A 15,324-nucleotide genomic window follows, 5' to 3' on the forward strand; every position below is an offset into this window, starting at 1 on the left:
CACGCAGACTTATGTAATGGGGCTTCACGTTGTGGCTGAGTGATTATTATTCCCTCTGCAAAGCCTACGTAGCCCCGCACACAATTCTAAGCGTGTTGTATCTGTGAAATGACGCATTAAATCTTCAATGGACGCACGCACGCACGCACGCATGAACTCCCATGCTATAAATAAATTTCATGGCGGATAGCCCTATTATCTGCATTAGAGGGTCACATCTAAGATCTAAATTGCCCTAAGGACAACCGCATCGGCAAGCGAGACGTGTATTACAGCAGCGATGGTAATTGAAGGGATTGCAGGAACGCGCGTTGGACCCAGCGCTCTGATAGGTATACGAATCGAGCGATACGTCGAAACTGAGGTGGCTTAAGCTGAACCGCATTACAACACGCAGAATGATGCATGTATACAGTTCCCAAGTGGAAGCGCCTTGGTATGCAGTTCTGTCAAGTCAATGAGTAACCGAATAAATTAGGCTAACCGTTGGTAAATACGAGCGATTGGAATATACATAGTGGAGCCTGAGCATGGAGACAGCGTTGGCTTTGCAGGCCAACTGTTGATATCCTACCCAAAAATATCTACATGCCAACGTTGGCACTGCAACAACTCAAGCATTTTGTATTGTTAGCGTACTCCAAATTTGCAAGTCGAAATAAGCTGTACGCTGGTGCGCCTCGTGGTGCTGTACAACCTCAATAACCAAGAAACAGATTTCGTGATAATACATAACGCTTTCGTCAAATTTTACGCAACAACAATGGTTCAAGGAAACTGTGCCGGAAATTTGGCCTCAAAACATTAAGTTCTTAAAATTACGGCCCGAACTGTCTAACGATTACGCCGTCTTTAAGGTTTGTGAGCCTTGAGAGCTAGGTAGTAATTGTCAGGACGGATCTGAGGTCAGGGAAGCAACCTGTTTGCGTCTGGTGAGAACGACGACTGGGACCTGACTTTTTTTACATTGATGCTCTAAAAAGGAAACAGTATTCGTCTGAAATATTTGTGCCTTACAATAGGATTAGCTAACAGATGAGCCAAACATTTCAGTATTAACAAATTACGCTCACTCCTGCTGATGCCTTCGTTCAGAAAAAGATATGCTCTTTTTTGCCGTTGTGGGTGACGTGAACTCCTAGATGGCGTTCTGTCAGAAAACTAATGCCTGTTCTCATAACGGGCTGGCCGACCGAAAAACTCGGGCACACGGCACGTGCGTGATATCGGGCTTCCATTGTGTGAACACGGTTACATGAAATCGCAAAAAAAGAACGCTTCTAGACAAGACGATACACGCATCGACCATAAAGAATAAGTACAATAGTACACCTTTGTCTCATTAACCACGTATCGGTATACATTCAGATTGTTCGTAGATGCGGTTACTTATCGCGCAGCGGTCGCCGGATGGGTTCGTTCTTCGTTTCTGATTTAGTTATTTGAAGGTTTGGCAATCAATTAGACGCCCTTTCAGAGAAGGTTTTGACGTACTTTTGACGCAGTTGTGATGTGAGAAAGCTTTCGCGCTTCTTTCAACTTTCTTTAAGAACGGATGGTAAAGTTTTTTGGAGCAATTGTGTCATAAAACACTGAAAGCTGCACATACCGGTATTTCAAATTTTTTCTACGCCATGCAAACAGTAATGTCCCGCAAAGAATTCAAAATATAGGCTTACCTCTGGCACAAAACAGAATGGTTTTATGCCGAAGAAGAAACTTGCAGAACCACCTCCTTATCTACACATGCAAAATATTTAGGACAACCTTTAACTTGAGATTCGATTTTTTTTTTGCCAGAAAACTTTGTGTGGCGTAGAAAAAATTTGACAAAGGCTGGACGTCATCAATTACTGAAGTTACAATCTGGCGTTGCGCTTTTGTGTTCTACCGTTGCGTTAGGGAAACCCATTACAGTTCTCTTGTAGACGGCAATGCATCTTAGCTATTCGTAACGCTACTGTTACTGATAAGGAAGTTGTTGGTGTTTATGATGATGATGATGATGATGATCATGATGATGATGATGATGATTGTCTCGTTTATACTAGACGACGGACGTAAACCACATTGAATGAAGGATAATCATGAAACTCCAGAGGGGAAATTCTGAATTGCCTTCCCCTTTTTCACAACGTTTTCAGGCGCGCTTGCTTGCTGTCTTTTTGGACTAGTGGTTGATTTTCGTCTGCAGTTCCTGCGCGTGGTGACTTCATCCCAAATGTAATTTCCCAAGAGCTAAATATACAAACCGTTATTAAAAATTATTGTAAAATAGAACTGCAGTTTAGACGTTAACGAGAAATACAACGCAGATAGTAAGACACAATACGAATGCCTTCGATTTCCCAAGCAGTGGAGGTTTCCAGTTATTTTTTTTTAAATGGCCGGTATTTAGGCCACGCAATCGAAATCTCATTCTATGCGCGGATAAGTAGTGTCCGAACTCTGTTCGAGAGGTTTTCAAACGAGCGGAATGCCCAAGTTTTATAATGCATACTTTGCGGCGAGAAACGACTTTTTCCGCGAAGTTTCGCTTCTTGGGCGATCCGTTATTAAGGCGTGCCCGCAACGGCGAATTTCTGTGGCACATGCTATAGCGAATGATGAATCCAGCACGCTTTAAGAAAGACAAAGCTGTTTCAAAAAGCAACCGCAGCTCGATATTGGATAGCCTATTTCCCCACTTAGCGTTCCGTTTGGTCATGCATTATTCTGCACTATAGCTGGCTTCGGTAGAAACGCACTTGTATGAGCAGGATTTGTTAAAGTTTCAACACTTTTTTTCAAATGACGTGTTTCAGGCATTGCTTTGTGTACTGCGGGGGAATTAAGGACTCTATTTACATTCAAGCTTCATGCAAAAAAGGAATAAAAATTACCAAAGGGAGTAAGCTTTGAGTCTTCAGGCAGTAACCGTTTCTAGGTGGGATTTTCTACGAGAGGAGCCAAAGCACCCAATGATTGTCAAAACCTCCTGATTAAACGCATGAATATTTTTGCCATGAGTGCACACGCTAAATGCTCGCTAAGCGTTCTTAACTTACCCTAAGTTGTATGAATTCTATACAGGGAGAAAAGTTTAGCGAAAGTAAGAGAAAGAAATGAGGAGGCATCCCGTCTTGCAAAGGTTAATGGCCAACGTAAGTAATTAACGAAAAAAGAAACCAGTTTTGACGGATGAGAGGCAGAAAACGCGAGTTTCGAAGTTATACAATTTGTGGAGCTTGAAGGAATCACTGTGTTCGGCTGTAGTGTGCAAGGACGCTTCGGAAGATCATAGACAATGTGGCTCTGGCTAAATTGCATTTCTCGGACCACTGGTCAAGAAGACTTTACTGCACAGACTCCGTCTGAACGCAGCCTTAACTCAACAACGTCCTGAATACATCTGATAGGCCAGATCTCAAACCTATACTACGATAATTGTGACTCATCTGAAACAGTCGAACATATAATACTGGAGTGCTCTGCTTATGGTGACGTTTACAGCATAAAATTATTTGTTCCCACCCTGGACCGATGACTTGTCTCAACGCAAAGCCCTGTCTGCACTATTCGAGTTTCTCCGGGGACATTGGTGTGCCTACGACGTTGTAGCATTCTCGTTATTTAAAAAAACTTAGCTCAATGCCCTGAAACAGGACTGTGTAATATCTTATTTTTCTCTCCCCTGCTACTTGCCTTAACTATTAGTACTACGTTTTAGGGGCAAAGCACCTTTGGACCTCGCTTTGTGCGGGGCTTGGCGTCCGTGTACACAGTGTTGCGCATGCCCGAGTAGCATTGGATTGTATTGGATTAGATTGGACTGACATAGATTAGATTAAATGGGAATATATTGAATTGTATCGGATTGGATTGGATTGGAATTGTATATTGCCGCGAACCATGTATGGGTTTGTTTATTTATTGTTTGTTTTTTCTGCCCGGCCACGCTCGGCTCTGTTATCTGTGTCCCCAGCGAAGCGCGTCTTCCATTCTTTATTTTTATGCCGCATGCGCTATCTTATTAAGATAAGCAGACTGTTTTACCCTAACGTCAGTAGCCCAGAATAATCTTCTTTGATCTACAATGTTCTGGATGTAAATCGACGGTTCCAGAAATACTCGCTCCGAAAGATAAAAGCCTGCAGAACAGACGCTGCGGCATTCGAATTGCCGGAGCTCGCCTGCACACGTCACTTTGTTGAGTGCTGCTTCGCCGCCTGTGTATTCTTTGAGTTTTTAGGGAAGCACAAGTTCACTCCAATAAACTTGTTTTCCTTGAAGACAACTGCGTCGTCTTTGACTTCGTGACAATATACTGTACACGCGCGCTGTCACTCATTTACATTCGCGAGTGGGCAGTGGCACGAATGATTTGCGTTAGGAATGATCCCCAGTGCTTCGCCCACTCGTCATGATTCACTTCGTGGAGAAGCGTGAATTTTTTTTCTTATCCCCCTTTCCCAGCAGAGAAGCACGCCATCTGACTTGTGTCGGCAAACCTCTCTGCGTTTTCCTGTTTAATGAGGAATCTGTCTCTCAGAGGACTGGAAGACATTCCCAACTGTATTGAACTGAAGCGATCAACACAGTGGTACTGCTGTATCTGCGACTCGTGGAAGGTGGAGGAGAGACCTCCTGGAGGTGCGACGCCTGTGTCTACGGCGGTGGTTACTAAATGAGTGCGCCCTTTTGGACGGTTCATTCCTGGTTAACCGTAACCCCGACAAGGGGCTAGTGGGCGTTTACCATTGCGAGTTTGCACCATTCGCAATAACAATAGGCCACCTGGTTTGTGTACTCAGAATCAGCAGCGCGCTGACTCCCGCATTTGGCAAACGCTCTTGGAGCTAGGCAGACGCTCTAGAGCGCAAGCTGAAAGCGACGCTCCTGTCTGAAATTCTTTGCCTGAACATATTTTTCACAGTCGAAACAGATAAACAGCGCTGAAATTTCGCATTAGGAAGTATCTAAATCGTCACCCAGTTTTGTGTTGTCCCGTTTACTTTGACCGGTGGTTTTCGCACTTCTCCACACTTCGAAGTTCATCAGTAGAATTTAGTAGCTGATCTTTTGGGTAATGGGATGCTCTATCAGGTCATTAGACCGGCTCACGATTTGCCGTGACACCTGCGACAACGACGTAAGGGACGCTTGGCTACCCCACCATACCCGATGAGCCAACAGAGGGCACGGCTCTGCGACACATGCTTCGTCCTGGGGTTTCTTTTGGAGATACTGGATGGAGTGGCGTCGCCCAAGTCGTTCAGCATATTCAGGGCCGTAGGTCTGGACCATTGCTTATTGGATGCTTGATTCATCAGAATGGCTACATCCTGGTGGCGTTCCGGCGGCAGAGAAACTGCATTCCCGCAAGTGTCAAGAACGTGTTCTGACAAGCTCGCAGGACTCCTGGGTGTACTTGGTAGGAGATAAATGGGGAGTTGGGGCAGGACATTCCTTGACGTGGCTCCGTATTTACTTTGCCCGCGGGTCAGTATTGGTGCAGTGGGGTCACTTTGCAATCGGGAGAGCTCCCCAGATGAACTGTTCGTTATTGCATTGCCTACGACTCGTCTTGGTAATAAGACCCCCGAGTGCGGTCAATGGGGCTCCTTGATTGATGCGACGAGGAAGAAACAGAAGAGGCATCCGTGCCTGTCTTTCCTTACCACCAGAGCGCTGCATTTATGCAGAAACGATATTTTGTTGTGTGGACGATCTTATACCACGGTATCGTTTAGCGAATTGCAGGGGAATTACATTGGCCGCGGACAGATCCCAGAAGCGCATGCGTGGTTCGCGCACATAACGTAGGCGGAGTGTTGGAAGTCTTGCGAAAATAATAGTCTGATAATAGTTTGCACGAAAAAAGGTGCGGGCAAAGTTATTTAGAAATGACAGTTCTAGCCATTCGTTCGTTCGAACCAGCAAACGTGCAGGTCTCAGATGAGGCAGTTGCGGCCGCTTCTACTCGTATTGAAGCCTGTCACCTTGGTGAGCAGTGCCACATGGTAACTTAGTCGATGTGCAGTACACAGAAAATAAATACAAGGGCCTCGATCATATTTTTATATAAGCTGCTCTAAAGGTTGCAGGTCGTTGTGTCACGGTGTGTTAGCGAGCAGTCCCTCGGTTCAGGTATCAGTTGAGGAGCTTACATTACGTTTTGTTTCTGAAGGCCTTTATTCTTTTATAGGAAGACTCACATTAACGCGAAAGGGCCCATCTCCCCGCTAGGGGGACTCGAGTAAATGCGTCGCATAGGGGGTGGGTGTATTGCGTTAACGTTTAGTTTTTGGGGAGTTGGTGGTAGTGAATGCGTTGTGTCAGGAGCTTCTTGACGTAGTTTGAATGAGTCAAGAATATAAGGCGCGTTCGTAGCCTTTCATTCTGTGTCGGTTTTGTGGCGCAGTGGGTAGAGCACCATGTACCTCGCGTTCCGCCCACAGGTAGTGAATGCGTTGTATCAGCAGCTTCTTGACGTAGTTTGAATGAGTCAAGGATATAAGGCGCGTTCGTAGCCTTCCATTCTGTGTCGGCTTTGTGGCGCAGTGGGTAGAGCACCATGTACCTTGCGTTCCGCCCGCAGGCTCGTGGCATCGAAACCAGGCGCCGGTAAGTATTATTTTTTTATATAGTGTAGGGGGGAGGGGTGCGGACCTGTTGTTGAGAGCGAGGAGGGTATCGTGATGCGGGAGAGGAGGAGTGGGGGAGAGGGCGCACCTGGAACGGCTGTTGCGGATGCCGAGGCACGCCAACGCCGACAACGCCGGGTGACATCGTGAGTTAAAGAAATGCTCTGCATTTAAAACAGAAGAAAAAAGGCGTGTCCACGTAGTTGAGGACGAGGAAGTGATTTGATTAATTGATAGTAGCGTTTAACGCGCCGACGCAGCGTAGGCGATGAGGAACGGCGTAGGGGAGGACTCCGAAATAATTTTCACCACCTGGGAATCTTTAACGTGCGCCGAAATCTCGTACACACCGGCGTTTTTCGCTTTTCGCCCGTATCAGAAAAGCGGCCGCCGCGGAGTGGAATCGAACCCGCGTCCTCGTGCTCAGCAGAACAACGCCTTAGCCGCTGAGCCACCATGGTAGGTAGGACGAGGAAGTGCTTCGGCGAATGAAAGTGCGCTCAACCCCTCGTGTCACTACTGAAGTATTGCTTACCCGTGTCGAAGCGGAGGTGAACCGATAATAACCCCATGAATCGTTCCTTGAGAGTACCACGTCAATATCATAGGAATTAGTCGCACTGCACTGAACCCTTGTTGGTTACTGTGTCTTGTCGATGGGCTGTCGATGAGAAAGAACGAGTGCAACTTTTTAGGAGTAATTGGCATTTGGCGCATTTTAACAAGAGTTTACTTTCTCCAAGTAGGTCTAACTACCTAAACACAGCGTCGTAAAAGCCAAGGCGAGAATGGCTACGAAAGACAGCAGCCCGTTCCTGCCTTCTATCATCCTAATGGTACTATTAACATTCAAGTCAAGCCGTTCACGTATTAACTTTTTTACTCTGCACAATTGGAACAACTCTAATACTGTTCCATCTTCATATATGTTGTTACGAATCGGCCAGCGCCGCCGTACTGTCCCGCATCACTCCTCGGCTGTGCGGCGAAGCCCCTGCATGCTCCTTCGAAAACAGGCGCAACCATGTCGGTGGCAAGTTGCGACAAGCTGCGTCAGACGCTTCGCTCTCAGCGCATCAAAACTTCGGCGGCTGGCGGCGTGGCTCGTCTCCACGCTCTTCAAGGACACAGAGGCCCCGTCGATCGCAATGGAGTCCTCCTCTCTCCCCTCTCTCGGACTCAACGTGCCCGAGGCTATGAACGGCTTACGAACTCTGGAAAGAGTATTGTGCGTGTTCCCACTTGTTGTGTTTGACCGTTATCGCTTTTGGGTATAAATAGAGCTGCCCAAGCGTTGTAACTCATTCCAGTTAGAGCAGCGAATCGATGTTGTCGCTCTGCTCGAGTCCTGTATTGTAACCTCGCCCGTCGGGGCATTGTTCTTTGGCTTCGGCTCACCTCTCGCTATGAAGTAAACAGTTACGTTAGCCTACGGCTTCTGGACTTCTTCACGGCTGCAACAGCGGCTGGCCGCTCGCATCATACACGCTACCACTCGTATGTCGGAGGCCACGCAGCTCGGATCGGGTGCCCCCGCTCGGTCGCAACAACTGGTTGACAGCGGTCGGATGGCAACTTCGTAACACCTGAAGCCAGCGGTGCGAGACCCAACACCACGGACGTCAAGGTGGCTTCGGACTTCGCAGAATTCACGGCGGTCAAGGGTGAGTGCGGGACTAGTCTTCACTGAGTTTTACCAGGCTTCTGAGGATAGCTGGTAGGGCGTGTGTTTTTGTCGCGTGGGTTATTCGCGCAAAACATTTTTGGAGCAGTGGGAAAGCAGTACTCTAGACCGGCCATGAATTTGAAAGCGTTGAAAAAACCGCAGTTGTTGGAGCTTGCAAAAGAGTTGCGCTTGGATGTTACGGACGCGCTGACAAAGCCAGAGCTGATACCGGCTATACTCGCTGTCGGGGCTGACGATGAGGAGCTGTCGGAATGCATTGAGCTGATCAATGTCAGGGAGACCGCGAAACGTCAGGCCGCCGAGGCAGAGGCTAAACGTCAGGCCGCTGAGGCAGAGGCTGAGGCTGAGCGCCAGCGTGAGGAGTTCGAGAGGCAGATGCGGTGGTACGCCCTCGATATCGAGCGAATCTGAAGGGAAAAAAAGAGGCTCGAAAGAGAGAGACTCCAACGGGAGAACAAGAACCTAGAGCACGAAATTAAACTCGAGCAGGAAGAAGTGATTCCCGAGTTAGAATTGTTGCTCGAAAAAGACCTCGTTGTCGAGGAAAGCACCGTGCCAGCGCTGCCAGTAGCAGACGCTCGGGAGCGCGAGTCGGAGGTGACGGTTGCAGCCGAGCAGAGCGGCAAGGTTGCTGAGAGAGGTAACGACGGCGCATTAGCTCAGACTGTTGGCAGAGGCGGCAGAGGGCAGTGCTTGTCCACTGAGTGCGATAATGTGTCGGCGTTTGTTTTGGAGACCTCGGCGGAGTGTTCGGACGGTTCAAATTCGCGGGAGGCCATGGAAATGGCTACCGGTCTGAACATGAGCATTTCGCGAGATAGCGAGGTTTCGCTTGAGTGCGTAAACCATGGGGCTACCGAAAGGCAACACGAGTCCGCTGAAACGGAGGTTGTTCCTTCGGACGGTAGCACAGAAACGAGCGATGTGGTGGCAAAGCCTGCAGTCGAAGCAGCGAGCGGTTTGCACAGCTCAGCTGGGAGTCATGACGATCTCGCCACTGAGCAAGACGATTCCGTCCTGCCACCAGCTCAGGTAGCTGACCTCGAGCAACAGCCAGCCGAGCTCGTAGAGATTCAGGTGTCGCTGGAGGCTGAGCCGTCCTTTGAGACAGGGCAGCCTGGATGTAGTGTAGTCCTGGCAGTAAGGAAGGAGAACGGGAACACACTTCGGTCTTCGCGTGCCCAGGCTGTCGCTGAAAGCGCGAGGGACGACGAGGTAGTGACTGTTAGCAACTACAGGCACTACAAGGTGTCTAAAGAGCTCGTCGTGCCCGTTTCACTCCCAGCTGATTCTCCCGATGATAGGCCAACATCGGCTGAGCTAGTTCAGATTCCGGTGTCGTCCGCGCCTGAGCCGAAATCGGGAACCGACCAGCCAAGGGGAAAGACGGAAGACGCGTTCCGACGTTCGCTTGCCGAACGCGTTAGCGAAAAGGCGAGCAACGAGGAGAGAGAAAAAACTTCCGCGCGTACTTGTGGCGCGTGTTTCAGTGCGGGCACGCCGAGGGGCAAAGCCGTGAGCTCGCATCGCGCCAAGGGAACGCCGCTTCCAGGAAGGAGTGTGCGCCTTACGTTCGAACGCTGGAAAATCTCGCTCGCTCCTCCGCGCGCTCGACCTTTGTCGAAAACAACGACAGGTGTGATTTCACGCGGTCGCCGCAGTCTCTTTCAGAGAACGGGCGCACCTAAAGTGCGATACAAATTGGGAAAGCTCGGGGCAATGATAGCTCAAATCGCAGCTCTCAGCGCGAGAAGTGGCCTGAAGACGCCTGACTTTCTCAATTTCATTATTTTTCCTGACGCAGGTTTCGCCCTTTACGATTACATTTTTTTTGTGTGGGGGACATTTCCAATCACGCGAAATGTAACCTTTCAGGTTTGTCACTTGTCTAAAGTACTGCTGGGCAAAAATATATCTAGAGTAGTTAGTTATTCGCGTACTTTTTCGCAACTAAAAGCCTGGTAGATCTTCAGTGCTGATTTGTCTTCGCACTTGCTGGCGATGCGGTTGTGTCTTCCTGTGTTGTTCTGTTTCTTGCCTGACCAAGTCAGAGACGTTCTTGGGGAGCCACTACTCGTCCCGTGACCCGGCCGGTGAAGCTCCAGCACAGTGTCGCACAGCCCAGGCCTGGAGTCGAACGTCTGCCGAGCACTTCACTTCGACGGCATCCCTCCGGACAACGGTTGAAGACCCTTATCCATCGGGATCTCGCACCCCCGGCGGAGAAGCTGTTGCGAATCGGCCAGCGCCGCCGTACTGTCCCGCATCACTCCTCGGCTGTGTGGCGAAGCCCCTGCGTGCTCCTTCGAAAACAGGCGCAACCACGTCGGTGGCAAGTTGCGACAAGCCGCGTCAGACGCTTCGCTCTCAGCGCATCAAAACTTCGGCGGCTGGCGGCGTGGCTCGTCTCCACGCTCTTCAAGGACACAGAGGCCCCGTCGATCGCAATGGAGTCCTCCTCTCTCCCCTCTCTCGGACTCAACGTGCCCGAGGCTATGAACGGCTTACGAACTCTGGAAAGAGTGTTTGCGTGTTCCTACTTGTTGCGTTTGACCGTTATCGCTTTTGGGTATAAATAGAGCTGCCCAAGCGCTGTAACTCATTCCTGTTAGAGCAGCGAATCGATGTTGTCGCTCTGCTCGAGTCCTGTATTGTAACCTCGCCCGTCGGGGCATTGTTCTTTGGCTTCGGCTCACCTCTCGCTATGAAGTAAACAGTTACGTTAGCCTACGGCTTCTGGACTTCTTCACGGCTGCAACAGCGGCTGGCCGCTCGCATCATACACGCTACCACTCGTATGTCGGAGGCCACGGAGCTGGGATCGGGTGCCCCCGCCCGGTCGCAACAATGTCGAGAAGAGTTACAAAAAAAATTGAGGACAACTTTTAAGAGTTCGAGATTTTCAGTCGGAAATATTAAGTCGAAAAGTCATCCTTGTAAACAGCAGCCTGATGGTTGATTAATGAGCGGTGTGAGTGTGAATAGGGGTTTAAAAAGAATGATCGGCGTCCAATGGCACGTCTGCAAATTGATTTGGTAAGCTGTTAGCTGGTTCGAATGGTAAACACAGGCGTGCCCAAACTGGCATACTATTACAAAAGAAGTGTGAGGAGTTTTCGCCGCCTAGAGGAAGAACGAAGTGTTTTTACAAATGAAGCTAACTTGGAGCAGCTTGTCACTGGACGTAACACTACTCCAAACTAGGAAATTCGCAGAAAAGATACGAACGTATCTCTGCGGCAAAATAGATGGACGAGGTAGTTCGTGAACATCCATGAGTGAAACGTAAGCGCAAACAGACACAGAGACGAGAAAGGGAAACGACACCAGCGCTTACTCTAAACTGAAAGATTTATTAAAATCGAAAACATATATACCATGCCAAGACCCAACAATCAGGCACGCGTGTCCGTCGCACGTGCGTACGGCGGTACATGAGGCCAACCGCCCCCTTTCCTTCTCTTCTTTTTCCCCCTCATCCTCTAACCCCCCTTCTTAAGAAGTTGTACTTCTTTATCTAGAATACTAAGTGATGGGTGACTCATACGATCCGAACCCCTAATCCGGATGTGGAAGGCTTCAGCAATTTCCCTGGTAGCGCGGTCTCTGTGTTTCAAAAGCACTTGCGTGACTGAGAAGCATGGTTTTCAACCTCAGTCTGAACAGTGCAGCGCCACGTGTGTGTAGGGCGTTCCTTTCAAGGAGGAATGATGCTCCCTCAAGCGTACAGTGCCGGCCACTTTTAGGGTGAACGTGCGAGCTCCTGGCCGCGCTCCGCGGTGCGCCAGTGCATCCGGTGCGGCCGCGCATCGAAGCGAAGCTGCGCAAGTGCGGCAATGCCTCCTGCAGGCGTGGCTCTGTGTCGTCTGCTACATCGTCCGCGCTCTTCGGCTCGTATAGCCTGCATTGCCGAAGAGCACCTGCATTGCCGAAGTACACCATCTTCCCGAAGGGGAACCCTGAGTAGTATGCGAAGCAGCCATGGGGTTCACTGAAGTTCCCATTAGTTTTCAGTTCGTTGTTTCCGTTGACGTTCAGCTTCGCGTGCCTTTGTTGTATCAGTAGCTTCTTGGCGTAGTTTGAATGAGTGAAGTACATAAGGCGCGTTCGTAGCACATGCTCCCCTCTCGCTTTGTAGCGCAGTTTTTTTTTTCTTTTTTTTTGTGAGAATAGCGCCACGTACCTCCCGTGAGAAGAGAAGAGCGCCAGTGAGAAGAGCGCCACTTACCTCCCGTTGCGACCAGAGAGTCGTGGGATCGAAACCGGGCGCCACCTAACTATTTCTTTTTATAGTGGACTGCGCTGACGCCAGCCCAAACGCTGACGGGGCTGAAGAGAGGCGCATGCGCAGTAGAGTGCGGACGGCGGACGACAAGGGAGCGAGGGACACAGCCCCGAGCATGAGATGCTCCGCACCTAAAAAAGCGCGGGACCCCAACTTGCTCCGCGCTGAAATTCCGACATACTGCGCACGGGCGCGATAGAGGCTAATCACCGTATACCACAACTCGCAGCGGGCGAACTTTTTCCACTCCTCCTGCGCTTGTGCGCGCAAGACTTTTTTAAATGTTTTTCGGCTTTCGCCGCGTCGTCGGCCACCGCAAAGGATACTCGCGGGCCATTGTGTGAGGAGGAATACGCGCATGCGCAGCAAGCACACATATCGCTCGGAGCTTCACGATTGCCCCCCCCCCCCCGTTTTTTATTTATTAAATATCCTCGCGTCAGGGGTTCTGCTAGTTTATAGCCGTGACACGTGCCGTCGGCGCAGCATATATAAGCGTGCTGCAACCACCTGAGGTTTTTTTCACGGAAAAGAAGTCTGTCACAACTATGCCTCTAATATCGCGGTATTGAGACTGCCCACCGCATATAAATAGGACGCCATCCGGGATGCGACTAAGAGTGTAGCTATTGCTCTTTTGATTGTTCGCCGAATAAAACAATATTCCTTTCTCCCGTCTCATCGGGATACGGCCGTGAACAAAAGTGGCCGGGGGTACGGTGGGGTAGGGGGCAGGTGGGGGTAATTTAGGTTTTTCGAATACAAGCACCCCCTTCCCCCTCACTTTGGTCATCGCGATCATGGAAAAGAAGGGATACTTAGAATCGATTAACTACGGCATTACCAGTGTCAAGCCCTGTCGCGGTGCCTTCAAGATCTGAACTCTACTTTGGCTGCCACATTTCGCCTGGTGTCAAGGAAACTCAGGGAAATATCGAGAGTGTTTGGTTCACCCCAAGCGGTGGGTGTCACCAGGAGGCGGAAGCTGCAGAAGTGAGTTTTCTAACTGAGCCGCCGATGCACTTCCTGGTTTCAAATTGCTCGACAGTTTTATTGACGAGCATTTGGGGCTAGACACCTTCCGAAGTTTTCCGATGTAACTGGTGAAAGTGCCAGCACTTTGACAGAAGCCATCCTGACCACGGTTTCGGGATTTACTACCCCGCTGAGAAGCAAATCAATGCTCTCGAAAAGATCCAAACTGACTTCCAACAACACACAGGCTTGAAAAACAATGATTTAGCCAGAAACACTTGATGCTTAAACATTTCACAAGTCGGCAAATGGGCTTATTAAGCGCCACTTGTTGACTGTACCTTTAAATTTTCGTGTGATTGTAAGTGTGCCATCAGCCATAATATGAACAAAAACTGATGATTAGAGACATATAAACATGTATCAAATAGACGAAACTACAAAACCAAAAAAAAACACAGAAAACGCATTGTAAAAAGGTTTAAAGAGTTTAAAAACCAAGGTTTCTGACATCGGTCCAGATTGTTGCCACTCCGCCATTTTTGAGAGTGCGTTGCAAGAATTTCGTTCTACCTTTGTTCTGTATCCTAGTATACTTTCGAAATACTTCACTGTTTTTAAATAGCTTACTGTTGTCCGAAAGTTACACTGAGGCTTAAAAACGGCAAAAATTAGTTTCCGCAGCTGGCACTCGCAGTTCTATAGTACAATTAATTGTAAGCGTTGTATCGTAAACAGAATATTACCCTTTAACAAAGAACGCCCGCGAAGAAACGAGAGGTGTACTATGATTTGAATAGTTCACTGTCATCATGCATTATCGACAGTATATCAAAGAATCCCTCGTTTAAAGCAAAATCGGTAAGTTCCCCTTTCTGCGAAAAAGCGCCGTTGTTGCTGTTATTAGATCAAGACAATGTCTGCCGAACTAAAGAGTAAATACATAAAATCACATGTGACCTGATTGGATTTGAACCCGGGTCCTCACACTAGCTGCTTAGTGCTCTACCGACTATGCTGTTTCCTTTTTGATGGCCGGACTTTGCCATTTCAACAAAAAGCAACACATGACAAGACAAGTAAACATTAGATGATACGATGCCATCATCTGGATCGTCCGGCTGGCGTTTTCTTCCAAAAGTTATTTGAGTGGGGTCGATGCTTGTACGCGGGCCAACCATTCAGGCACAGACTCCTGCACTTTGAGCCTTTCAACATACAGCGACACACCCTTACGAAAAAAAAAAGCCGCGTATCTGCTCTTTTCATTGCAAATTTCAACAAAAGACGATAGCCTTTCGTCGACATTTGCCATGTAAATGCCTCCCTTTGCTTTCCCGCGCACCTCTCATGCTGTTCCTCTTCGGTCGCGCTCCTCCCAAAGTAAACACGCTGGCGGTTTAAATTTATATTTACCCCATCCCACTGCTCCAGGCCGGGTGCCTCGATGCCAGCGCTGCCTTACGGTGGAGAGGCACGTGAATCAAGGCGCCTAGCTACTTCATCGTTTATAGACCCAGTTTTGCCCTACTCCACGTGTGTTTCAAGCAGAACGTGGAACCTATCCAGTGAAACCTTTCGTAACTGTTGCGGCTTGATTTTTTTAAAATGCCGTCCGAACTTATAGTGGTGCAGGCGACGGCAGGCGACGGAGTGAATTTTTTTTCTGCAGTGGATTTTGTATTAATGTGTAGCATTTCTTGCCGAGTACCCCTCCAGCCAGGGCCGTGTAACGCCCTGCATTACCACAA

This window comes from Haemaphysalis longicornis, unplaced genomic scaffold (genome assembly GCF_048455015.1).
Source record: "Haemaphysalis longicornis isolate Haplotype H1 unplaced genomic scaffold, Haemaphysalis longicornis Haplotype H1 scaffold_3, whole genome shotgun sequence".
Lineage (NCBI taxonomy): Eukaryota > Metazoa > Arthropoda > Arachnida > Ixodida > Ixodidae > Haemaphysalis > Haemaphysalis longicornis.